The 11,649-nt window shown below is 42.8% G+C and overlaps 1 long non-coding RNA gene across 2 annotated transcripts; it reads right to left on the bottom strand.

Moving 5' to 3' along the window:
- Positions 1-3,511: 3,511 nt before the first annotated feature.
- On the bottom strand, positions 3,512-11,303 carry LOC112425038 (uncharacterized). 2 transcript variants are annotated; one of them, XR_011621778.1, is made up of 3 exons: positions 11,171-11,303; positions 7,738-7,836; positions 3,512-3,978 (listed from the first exon to the last, which is right to left on the bottom strand). It is a non-coding gene; the product is annotated as an uncharacterized lncRNA (long non-coding RNA). The 2 variants fall into 2 exon arrangements; XR_003016015.2 differs by lacking the exon at positions 3,512-3,978 and adding an exon at positions 6,259-6,739.
- Between the last annotated feature and the right edge of the window lie 346 nt (positions 11,304-11,649).

The raw sequence follows: 11,649 nt of genomic DNA on the forward strand, positions 1-11,649 counted from the left end.
TGGCTCCTTGCACCCCTCACTCCTGCACATGGGCAGTCTGTGAGTAAGTTGTGGGAAAAGGGAGCCAGTTCCTTGGGCATACAGCTGCCCCCTAGGCAGAAAGATAAAGATCCACACCCTGCTCACCCCACCTCTGCTCAGTCCAAGGGAAGCTATCATCATCCTTCCACCATCTCCTTGGCAAACCAATTTTTTAACCACACACCCAATATCTGTTAAAATACTGATTTGATTTGTAAATAATATACAAGCTTTTGAATAATTTTATGTGTCCTATAAAAATAAAAATATCGAAATTTGAGGTAAACATAAGTATGAAGAGAAATCCTAATATTTTCTTTCGCTGCCCCCAAGAGACTGCTTTCAGAGGTATTTGCTGGCACATACACACACTCTGTGCACACTCTTCTCAGAGCCGTTCCATCCAGTCTGTTCTGGAGTCTGGGCCTGCAGCATCAGTGCTCTGTGTTGACCACTGGGGAGCGGGGAGGGGGGCACCCATCAAACAAGCACTTTAGGCACACTCCACCCATCCTGTCCACCATGGAGAGAATGCTAGAGGGAAAAAATTTCCTCATTTTCTTGCCTGTTTCTGCTCTTGTATTTTTATATTACCAAAGCACATCCTACTCAGCGTTTAGAATTCTAAAGAATATAATTTATGTAATGTACAGTTGAGGGTATCGGGATGGCGCTCAGTTCAGTATTTTTATTTTTTCTTTTCCTTTTTTTAAAAACAGGGTTCTGCTCTGTCACCAAGGCTGGAGTGCAGTGGCGTGATCACGGTTCACTGCAGCCTCGAACTTCTGGGCTCCAGCCATCCTCCCTCCTCAGCCTCCTGAGTAATTGGAACTACAGGCGCACATCACCAGACCCAGTTATTTTTAAAATCATTTTTGTAGAGACAGGGTCTTGCTCAGGGTGATTTCAAACTCCTGGGCTCAAGCTATTCTCCCACCTCAGCCTCCTAAAGTGCTGGAATTACAGGAATGAGCCACCATGCCCAGCCTCAGTATATTTTTTTGTTTTGTTTTGTTTTGTTTTGAGACAGTGTCTCACTCTGTCGCCCAGGCTAGAGTGCAGTGGTGCAATCTCTGCTCACTGCCACCTCCACCTCCCGGGTTCAAGCAATTATCCTGCCTCAGCCTCCAGAGTAACTGAGATTACAGGCGCCCGCCACCACACCCGGCTACTTTTTGTATTTTTAGTAGAGACGGCGTTTCACCATGTTGACCAGGCTGGCGTCGAACTCCTGACCTCGTGATCCACCCGCCTTGGCCTCCGATTACAGGAGTGAGCCACCTCGCCGGGCCAGCCTCGGTATTTTTAAACCCAAATTATTGCCAGAGAAATTGGTATATTTATTCAGAGGAAAAATACTTGCATTAGTAAGCGAAAAATATCTGTCATCGTCACTTTACAGAAAATGGAACAGGATGAGGATTGTACAAAAACTAGAAATTCCATCTCGGGTGTTTTTCCTTCTCAGCAACTGGCACAGGTCGTTCCAGTTTTGTCCAGGCGGTGGCGCTCGAGGCAAATGGTGCCATGAAACGGTCCCTGGATGCACTGACCCTGAAGATGCTCGCAAAGCACGAGTCAGTTCATCAGAGAGTGGACCTGATGCCCATCGGAACCATTCCCGGAGTGCCGGAGTGCATTGGTGTGACGGTGGGGGGAGAGTCGGGGAAGCACCCCAAAGCCCTGCTAGGCGAATCTGTGCTGCTGAGATTACAGGGTGAGCACAAAGCAGAATAAAGGACTCGAAAATAATAGATGCACCGGAATACATGACCACTGTTTAAGCAGGAATTTGATGAAGAGCAGCCACCGAGTGCAGCCCTGGGCCGGCTAAAGGAAAAGAAAAATAATCACACAACTGCCGCTCGGCGTCGGGAATGCCAGGCGGGCCAGAGAACGGAAACAGGGTGCTTTGCAGCCTCGGTGCAGGCGCCGGGCAACCCCCTGCCCAGCACTTAAGTCTAGAGCGGGCTCTGCGGGTAAACAGGAGAAAATCCTAGCAAGCCTTATTGTGAGTCAACATTTAGAATTTTTCCCCATTTCTGCCCTTGAAATTTAATAAAAGGCCTTTTCAAGTTACACTGGTTCTCTTTTCATATGGAAATGAATTTGGGGTGATTGTTTTCGCTGGTGTCATTACTTTATGAAATTATGAGCATCCCTTTGCAAGGAAAAAGACCTTCTGTCCTTCGGATTGCTGTTTAAATACGGGTAGTTATCATTCCTATTTAAATAAACTTGAAAAAACAAAAGGAGGCCACGTAGGCAAAAGTTCATTTTCAGGAAGGAAGTTCTCCTAAAAGCTAGGGTAAGTAGATTTTGCTTCAATCTGCATATTTTTCAAGGAAAGACTTCTAAAACAAAATGCTTCTAAGACCTGAAATTTTAAAGGCAAATACCTAGTCTTTTTAATAAAGCGAAAAGCATATTCTGAAATCCCACCCTTTATGATAATAAAATAAAATATCTAGAGACAAATATATTTGGATTTGTGAAAGGGAAATAAATATTGGGACCACAAAATCACTAAGTCAAAGAGAAAAGTCAAACTGGAAACTGCTTAGGTCAAACCTGCCTCCTATCCCTCTGCTCGCTGAGATGAATGCATATCTACTTGCCTCATTTTAAAAAGTTAATCAGAAACTCAAAAAAATACAATCATTTGTCTCTCTCTCTTTCTCTCTCTCTCTCTCTCCCCCACTCTCTCTCTCTCTCTCTCTTTTTGAGACAGAGTTTCGCTCTTGTTGCCCAGGCAGGGGTGCAGTGGCGCTATCTCGGCTCATTGCAATCTCCACCTTCCCATTTCAAGACATTCTCCTGCCTCAGCCTCCTGAGTAGCTGGGATTACAGGTGCACACCACCACGCCTGGCTAATTTTTTTATTTGTAGTAGAGATGGGTTTTTGCCATGTTGGCCAGGCTGGTCTTGAACTCCTGACCTTGTGATCCTCCTGCCTCGGCCTCCCAAAGTGCTGGGATTACAGGAGTGAGCCACCGCACCAGCTCATTTGTCTCTTAACTACCTATGACCTGAAAGCCCCGTCTCTGCTTCAAGTTGTCCTGCCTTTCCAGACTGAACCAAGATACATTTTACATATATTGATTGATGTCTCATGTCTCCCTAAAATGTATAAACCCCAGCTATTGCCCCGACAACCTTGAACACATGTGGCCTGAGGCTGTGTCACCAGTGCACGTCCTTATCTATGGCAAAATGAACTTCCTAAATTGACTGAGATTTATCTCAGATAGTTTGGGTTCACAGATTCATTTTCAATTTCTATTAGACCTCTAATAGAGTCATAAAAGTCTCATTCCATTTCTTGGAAATTTGGGGACGGACAGAGAGAGAAGATTGTAATTTACAATGGGGCAATAAGGAAGAATAAGGAAAAAAAGAAAAGAAAAGAAAAGATCAGCATCCCGTGTGGGAATAACTATGTTTTATGAGGCTGAGCCATGAAGCAACCAGCAGAATCATATCCCACACCTCTCCCAGCAATGCTCAAGTTCAAGACAGGCTTTGCAGTAAGAGCACCTGAGTCTGTCATTTCATGTCCTATTTTTCTGTTTCATTTTGTACCAGTCCCTGGAAAATTCTCTGTGACTTCCTTTTCCAGCACATAAGGGCTCGTTTCTGTGAGAGAAGCCAAGTCGTATCCTTTCCAGATAGAATGAAAAACTAGGACTCCGCCCTACCACCCATTCAACCCATGTGCGCAGGAATTCTCTTCCCTCCCTCAACTCTCCCACAACCCCCAGAGTGTATGTGGATGTTGGGTTGTTATCTATTAATTGTGTGATTTGGAAAAGGGCAGCAAAATGGAAAGCATATTGCTCAAATGTGTCCTGGGGAGCTGCTTGAAAAACCTACACAGAAAATACAGTTGACGCTCTATTTTTTCCAGCTGCACCCCTTCTTCACAACAGATGTACACTTCGGTGAAATACTGCTGGTCTGTAAAAAAGAGAGGTTTATTTCTAAAACAGTGTAGTCATTCTCTCCAAAGTTATACCATAACCCAATTTAAAATAGGGTGGGAAGCAACCCACTAAAATTTGGAACCAGCTCTAAATTACAGTCCAGAAAAACAAATGCCTAAATAGTTAATTATGTGAAGGCCCATCCAGGCTTTGGATATGATGTACAGATCTTCCTATTTTCTTCCAAACAAAGAATAATGAAAAGAAATCAGCAGTAGAGCATTTCTGATTAAATACCCAGAAAAAATACTCTACACCAAAAAGACAGTGTAGATTCAGTGGCAGAGAATAGTTTCTGGAAGTAGATTTCCTAGGTTCAAATCCCAACACTTCAATTTACTAGAGTGGTGACCTTGGGCAAGTCATTCAACCTTTCAGTGACTCAATTTCCTAACCTCCAAAGTAGAGATGAGAAAATTGCCTCCTGAGATAGCTGTGAGGTATGGGTTAATACATGTGAAGTATTTGGGGTAGGTTCTGTGCTAGGAAAATATAAAGTGCTTAGCGTATTTCACCATATTATCATTTCTCTTAACTGATCATTTTTTCTCAACACACAGATAAAAAACTTTACTTTCATCATGTTTCAACAGCCATGTCTAAAACACCATGTTCCGTAGGGTTTTCAAAACTGTATGTCACTTCACTCGCAAGAAGGGTAAAAAGGCTATATGATTTGGAGATGTTCCATACAATAAGCATAAAACTGTTAATATTTTTAAGGCATTTTGATGTTCTTGGAAACAATCTAAATATCCTACAATAGGGAAATAGGAAATGGTTAAGAAAGCTATGGAAGACGGCCTTATGTTACGGGAGCAGTGGCTCAAATCTATAATCCCAGCACTTTGAGAGGCCAAGGTGGGTGGATCACTTGAGGTCGGAAGTTCTAGACCAGCCTGGCCAACATGGTGAAACCCCATCTCTACTAAAAATACAAAAATTAGCCAAGCGTGGTGGCACACACCTGTAGTTCCAGCTACTTGGGAGGCTGAGGCAGGAGAATTGCTTCAACCTGGAAGGCAGAGATTGTGGTGAGCCGAGATCTCACCACTGCACTAGAGACTAGGCAACAGAGCAAGACTACATCTCAAAAAAAAAAAAAAAAAAGAAAGAAAGAAAGAAAAGAAGTTACAGAAGGGGCAGAGGATTTTTTTTAAATAATTTAAATAATACAAATAAATGCTTGTGGTGTGTCAAGTGAAGCAAAAAGTGTAAATATTTTATAAGTAGTAAACTCTCATAAGACGGATAGGAATAGACTGAAAGTAATATGTTCAAATGCTACTAGTGGATTCTGCAAGTGGTGGAAAGTGGGTAATTTTTGTTTTCTCAGTTCTACTTTTACTGACTTGCCAAATGTTTCACAAAATTTACTGAGCACTTACTCTGGGCAAAGCACAGCTCTAAGTGTTTCACATGTGTTAATCTATTTGTGCTGCTATCACAAAACACCACAGACTGAGTAACGTATAAAGAACAGAAATTTACTTCTCATGTTTCTGAAGACTGGAACATCCAAAACAGAGGTGCTAGAGGGTTTGGTGTCCAGTAAGGGCTGCTCTCTTGGCTTCCAAGATGGGACCTTGTTGCTGCTTTCTCTGGAGGGGTCTCCTATGGCACAAGGGATGGAAAGGCCAAAAGGGCCTAAACTAGTTCCTGCCAGCCCTTTCATAAGGCACTAATCTATTCTAATCCACTGGGATTTAATCGCATCCCCAAAGGCCTCATCTCTCAATGCCATTGATATGGTTTGGCTGTGTGCCCACCCAAATCTCACCTTAAATTTTAATAATTCCCATGTGTCAAGAGCAGGTGGAGATAATTGAATCACGGGGATGATAATTTAATTTCTCTCATCCTGTTCTCGTGGTAGTGAACAAGTCTCACGAGATCTGACAGTTTTATAAATAGGAGTTCCCCTCCACAAACTCTCTTGCCTGCTGCCATATAAGATGTGCCTTTCTCCTCCTTTGCCTTCTGCCATGATTATGAGGCCTCCCCAGCCATGTGAAACTGTGAGTCCATTAAACCTCTTTTTCTTTATAAATTACCCAGTCTTGGGTATGTCTTTATTAGCAGTGTGAGAACAGACTAACACAGCCATCAGAGTGGGATTAAGTTGCTACAGGATTTTAGAGGAGACACATTTAAACCATAGCAACATACATTAATTTATTTCTCTCTCGCAAAGGCCATTTTACTTAGGTGGTTTATTGTTGCCGTTTTACAGATGGAAAAAAGAAGAGAGAGTGAGAACAAGTAACCTGCCCACAGCTCTATCCTTGGTAAATGAGGTAGCCAAGATTCTGAAGCAGCCTTCTGACTCCATAGTGCTCCTAACCACCAGTCTACACTGCCTCCTTACGTGCACATCACTTCGAAACAAGAAAAAAGGTCATTTTAAAGAATTTAATTTTGCCAGATAATTTAACAAAATATAGTATTTACTTTAGAATACATTATTCATACATATTATGGATTAGACTTCATGCGGCCCAATATAGTATCTGAAAAATATTAGATTTCTATGGCTTGTTTTGATTTTTCTGAAATACTATTTCTTTCAAATTTCTTCATTGAAAGCAACTTCTAGAAATACAAATCCAGATTTACCCTCTAAACAAACACAAAGGATATAAATCTTATTATATTAAAAGAAATGTACTTTTAAAAGCATATTTGGGTGAGGATATATTGAAATATTTCTCTGCAATTCATATCTGGAAATGGCCCTGTGGAGAAGAGAATTATGGGATGAGTAGGTAATGAGGACTGACTTCTACTTATTTAAGAATCATATGGCTTCATTAAATTCCAAGGTTTACTTCATTTTCTATCTTCTTTAAACATCAAGTTTAAGAATTTGAACCAAAAAGTAGAAGAAAATAATTCTTTACTTAAAAATATATTTACTGTAACATCATAAGTGAAGCATAGCAAAGTCTTAAAAAATAATTGCAGCAAATCGGTCTGAGATTCCACCATTATGGCAGATTACAATGACCAAGGCCATTTGCCTCTGTCAATTGATATTGTAATATCTTCATTCAGCAAATATTTATTGGACATCTTCCATTGTGCCAGCCACTGATCTAAGATTTAAAAGTATTTGGCAAATTCTTTTTGAATTGCCTACTCAGTCCAGGAGTCTGAGGTTAAATAGTCTACAGATGTTTAGACCTAAGGAAACCGGACATCAGGGATATGTTGAACCTTCCAATGTCAACCCTGGACAAAGCTTTCTTCTGAAGAGGGAAATGGGAAGCATAAAGAATTCTCCTTGAAAATCTTGGTAGATGATGGCACAAAGTAGGTGAGGGTTTGGATGGTGATGGGGGGTGAAGCCTGGCAACTGAGTTTATGAAAGATTCTGGGAAAGCCTTACCCATTCAATGTGCCAGAAATAAACCTAAAATAAGTGGCACCATTCAAGCAACGACGTTTTGAGAATTAAAACGTAGACAAGTCTGAAAGCAGGACACACCCTCACTAACTCAAGAGAACCTTGACATAAAACCATGCCCTCCTGGCTTTCTTCTTGCTTCTCTTTGCCTGTTTGTTTAATCAAATTACGCTGCAGCCATCCTACAACTGCATAGTGACTTCTGAAAGGACTCCATTGGAATTCATTCCATTTGCATCCGTCAAAGAAGTCATCTTTCCGTTAAAATTGCCTTCCCTATAGCCTTCAAAATTGTAACAAGGGATGGCTTTTGTCTTCCAGCCTTACCAGAAAGATGAAGGTGAAACAATTTCCTTCTCTCTGCAACCAGTCTGCACATGACGATCTTCCCAGGAAACTGTAGTTATATTGTAAAATATTACTGCTCTGTAGATAAAAAGTGGTTGTGGTGAGATGCCAAGAAGTCTTTCTCTATCTCTCTCTCTCTCTCTCTCTCTCTCTCTCTCTCTCTCTCTCTCTGGATCATCATGGCAGCTACGTTGGTCCCATGTCCCTGGACTCTACTGGTCTGCCTTCTCGTCTATATCTACAGTACTATATAAGCACTAGGAAGGCAGAGATTGTATCTTAAATATTCCATGTCTTGAAGGGTGTCTCACGCATAGTGAGATCTCAATTATTAACAAATATTTACTAATAAGTAAATGAAGGAGTCACCAGCAGGTGATTATTTTCCAAACTTCTCATTTTTTTTTTCATGGAACACATCTTTGGACTCTTGTTCTAAAGAACAGACCCCTTAGGAATGCTTCTAAGGAACGCTGCTTTAGGAAAAAATGACAACAAACTATGATGTTGTCCAGGTTCTTTACCTAATATGGAAGAACCCAGAATTCATTATTATATTTGGTACTTTTTTCTCGTAGGGAACTTGTGTCCTCTAAAATTTATTTAAACTAAAAATGTCACCGTCATCATCAGTCAAGATAGCCATCTTGCTTTGTTTCTCTGTTGCCTGTCTCTGTCTCTCTCTCTCTCACACACACACACACCTGCACAATGACACATGGTCATAATCATTAAAAATTATTTTCAGATTAGAAAATGCAAAAAAGAAAACTATTGGTAATCCCACCAGTTAAAATGTTGGCATTTTTCTTTCTCCTGGTCTTCCTTCTTTGCTTTTTTTTTTTCTTTTTTTCTGAAATCATGCTTTTTTTTTGAGAGACGGAGTCTCACTCTGTCACCCAGGCTGGAGTGCAGTGGTGCGATCTTGGCTAACTGCAACCTCTCCCTCCTGTGTTCAAGCAATTCTCCTGCCTCAGCCTCCTGAGTAGCTGGGATCACAGGTGCGTGCTACCACACCCGGCTAATTTTTGTGGTTTTGGTAGAGACGGCGTTTCATCATATTGGCCAGGCTGGTCTTGAACTCCTGACCTCGTGACCCGTCCGCCTCGTCCTCCCAAAGTGCTGGGATTACAGGCATGAGCCACCATGCCCGGCCCCAAATCACGCTTTTTCATGCACACACTGGACACGCCATGGGAGGGACCCGCCAGCTACCTTCCTCTCTCTTCTCTCAGAAGCCCGGTGGGCTCCGCATGCCCGCAGCCCCATTCTTGCGCCAATCCAAGTAGTTCCTTATGCATAAGGGACTGCCCAGAGGCACGGTGGAGCCACTGAGCCAAGCTGGCTGGAGCTTCCTGCACACCTGGGCATCTCAAAGGCTGGAAGCTGCTCTTGAGAGTGAATTTCCTAGAAGCTAAAACCCTCCCACTGCAAAAAGATCCGTCTTTTTCCCACCACGGTAAAAAAGAAAAGTAATTCCTTTTCCTTCTCCTTCTTTCTTATTCTGCATGTAGTGTAATGTCTTTAAAAGCTGTTGCAAAAATAACTGCTCGATATGTCACTCCAGGACACTAATTGTTTAGTGGGACACACATTTCCTGAATTCATTGCAGGGTTATAGGTCAGTAGATTTATTATTATTTGTGCAAAAGCAAATGGCTTTTGAAGTGAAGCTGCTTCCTGGCAACAGAGGACGATCCCAGCCCTCCGAGTGTGCGTCTGCAGCTTACGCCTGGACGCATCCCGGGACAGGGCTGTGGCCTTTCACAGGGCCTGACTGGTCTGGCTCTCTCACATTGCACACTTCGCAAAGACCTGAACAACTGAGGCAGGCGAGTATTCGGGCATTTTTCCTGCTCACTGTTTTTTTGGTTTTTTTGTTTGTTTGTTTGTTTTCTGAGATGGAGTCTTGCTCTGTCGCCCAGGCTGGAGTGCAGTGGCGCGATCTCGGCTCACTGCAAGCTCCGCCTCCCGGGTTCACGCCGTTCTCCCGCCTCAGCCTCCCGAGTAGCTGGGACTACAGGCGCCCGCCACCGCGCCCGGCTAATTTTTTGTATTTTTAGTAGAGACGGGGTTTCACGGTGTTAGCCAGGATGGTCTCGATCTCCCAACCTCATGATCCGCCCTCCTCGGCCTCCCAAAGTGCCGGGATTACAGGCGTGAGCCACCGCGCCTGGCCCCTGCTCACCCTTGAGAGAGTGAACAAGCCGTCTTCTCCCCTCCCCAAAACATTGAACCCCAGCATTCCTAACGTGCAAGCAAGCTTTTCACAGAAAAGCGTTACAATCTTATAATTAAATTAGGTGCTTGTGGAAAACAGCACAATTAAAACCAGAAAATAATTTAGGAAGATTAAACCCATTAGGGTAGGACTTTTCTTCTTTAGTGGAGAGGAAATACAATTAGGTGAACTAACTTATTAAAAACACCTACACAGATATCTAAACATCTCCCAAATGCAATGAAATGCTTTGCTCCCTATGAGGCAGAAAGACCTCACTTCCTTTTCTCCCAAATCAAATTAGAAATCATTAGAACTCAATGATTCCCCAGGAGAAATATTTACACCTCAAAATAGATTGAAGGAAATTTAATCCGAAGCTGCCCAGAATTTATTACAGAACTAAGTTATTTCCGTCATTTTACGCTGGTAAGCTCATGATTTCATGATAAGAACACCCATTCTATCACCTAAATTTATAGAAACCTTAAAGAATAAACAAAGGGGTAGAGATCTACTTTTCAGGATATGGACAGAAAAGTTCTTGTGGTCTTAAGAGATTACAGTATAAAGATGGGTAGAGATATGACCTGACACATTATACAATAGATAATTTATAAATTACCCAGTCTCCGGTATTTCTTTATAGCAATGTTGTGAAGATGGTCACTGTTAGATAATAAAGGCATGCAGTCCTTGCTTTGGTCCTATGTGCAGAAATTTCAGCTGGAAGCTGAACCAGACTTAGAAAGGCATAGGACAAGTCACCAATGCCTAGAAAGATGCTTTAGTAATGTGCATCTCTCTCAGTTCATTCTCACATTGCTATAAAGAAATACCGGGGGCCGGGCGCGGTGGCTCAAGCCTGTAATCCCAGCACTTTGGGAGGCCGAGATGGGCGGATCACGAGGTCAGGAGATCGAGACCATCCTGGCTAACGCGGTGAAACCCCATCTCTACTAAAAATACAAAAAATTAGCCGGGCAAGGTGGCGGGCGCCTGTAGTCCCAGCTACTCGGGAGGCTGAGGCGGGAGAATGGCGGGAACCCGGGAGGCGGAGCTTGCAGTGAGCCGAGATCGCGCCACTGCACTCCAGCCCGGGCGACAGAGCGAGACTGCGTCTCAAAAAAAAAAAAAAAAAAATACCGGAGACTGGGTAATTTATAAAGAAAAGAGGTTTCATTGGCTTACAGTTCCACGAGCTGTACGGGAAGCATGGCAGCATCTCCTCCACTTCAGGGGAAGCCTCCGGAAACTTTCAGTCATAGCGGAATGCAAAGGGGAAGCAAGCACGTATTTATTACGTGGCAGGGGAGTGGCAGAGAGGGTGGGGGCGGGTGCTAAACACTTTTAAACAACCAAATCTCGTGAGAAGTCGCTCACTATACAGTGCCAAAGAGAGATGGTGCTAAACTGTTCATGAGAACTCCACCTCCATTCCCCTCCCACCAGGTCCCACCTCCAACACTGGGGATTCCAGTTCACACTGGGGATGACAATTCAACATGAGATTTGGGTGGGCATCACAGACCCAAACCACATCAACATCATAGGATGAGAAGAAGCCGGGCACTTTTTGAACTGCTCTTGATAAATTCTCTGCAGAGAAGTAAAACACTTTCATGTTTGGAAAGTTTAAATCACAGTGTATGAAACAAATGTTAGTTACT

This window comes from Macaca nemestrina, chromosome 4, assembly GCF_043159975.1.
Source record: "Macaca nemestrina isolate mMacNem1 chromosome 4, mMacNem.hap1, whole genome shotgun sequence".
Taxonomy (NCBI): Eukaryota; Metazoa; Chordata; class Mammalia; order Primates; family Cercopithecidae; genus Macaca; species Macaca nemestrina.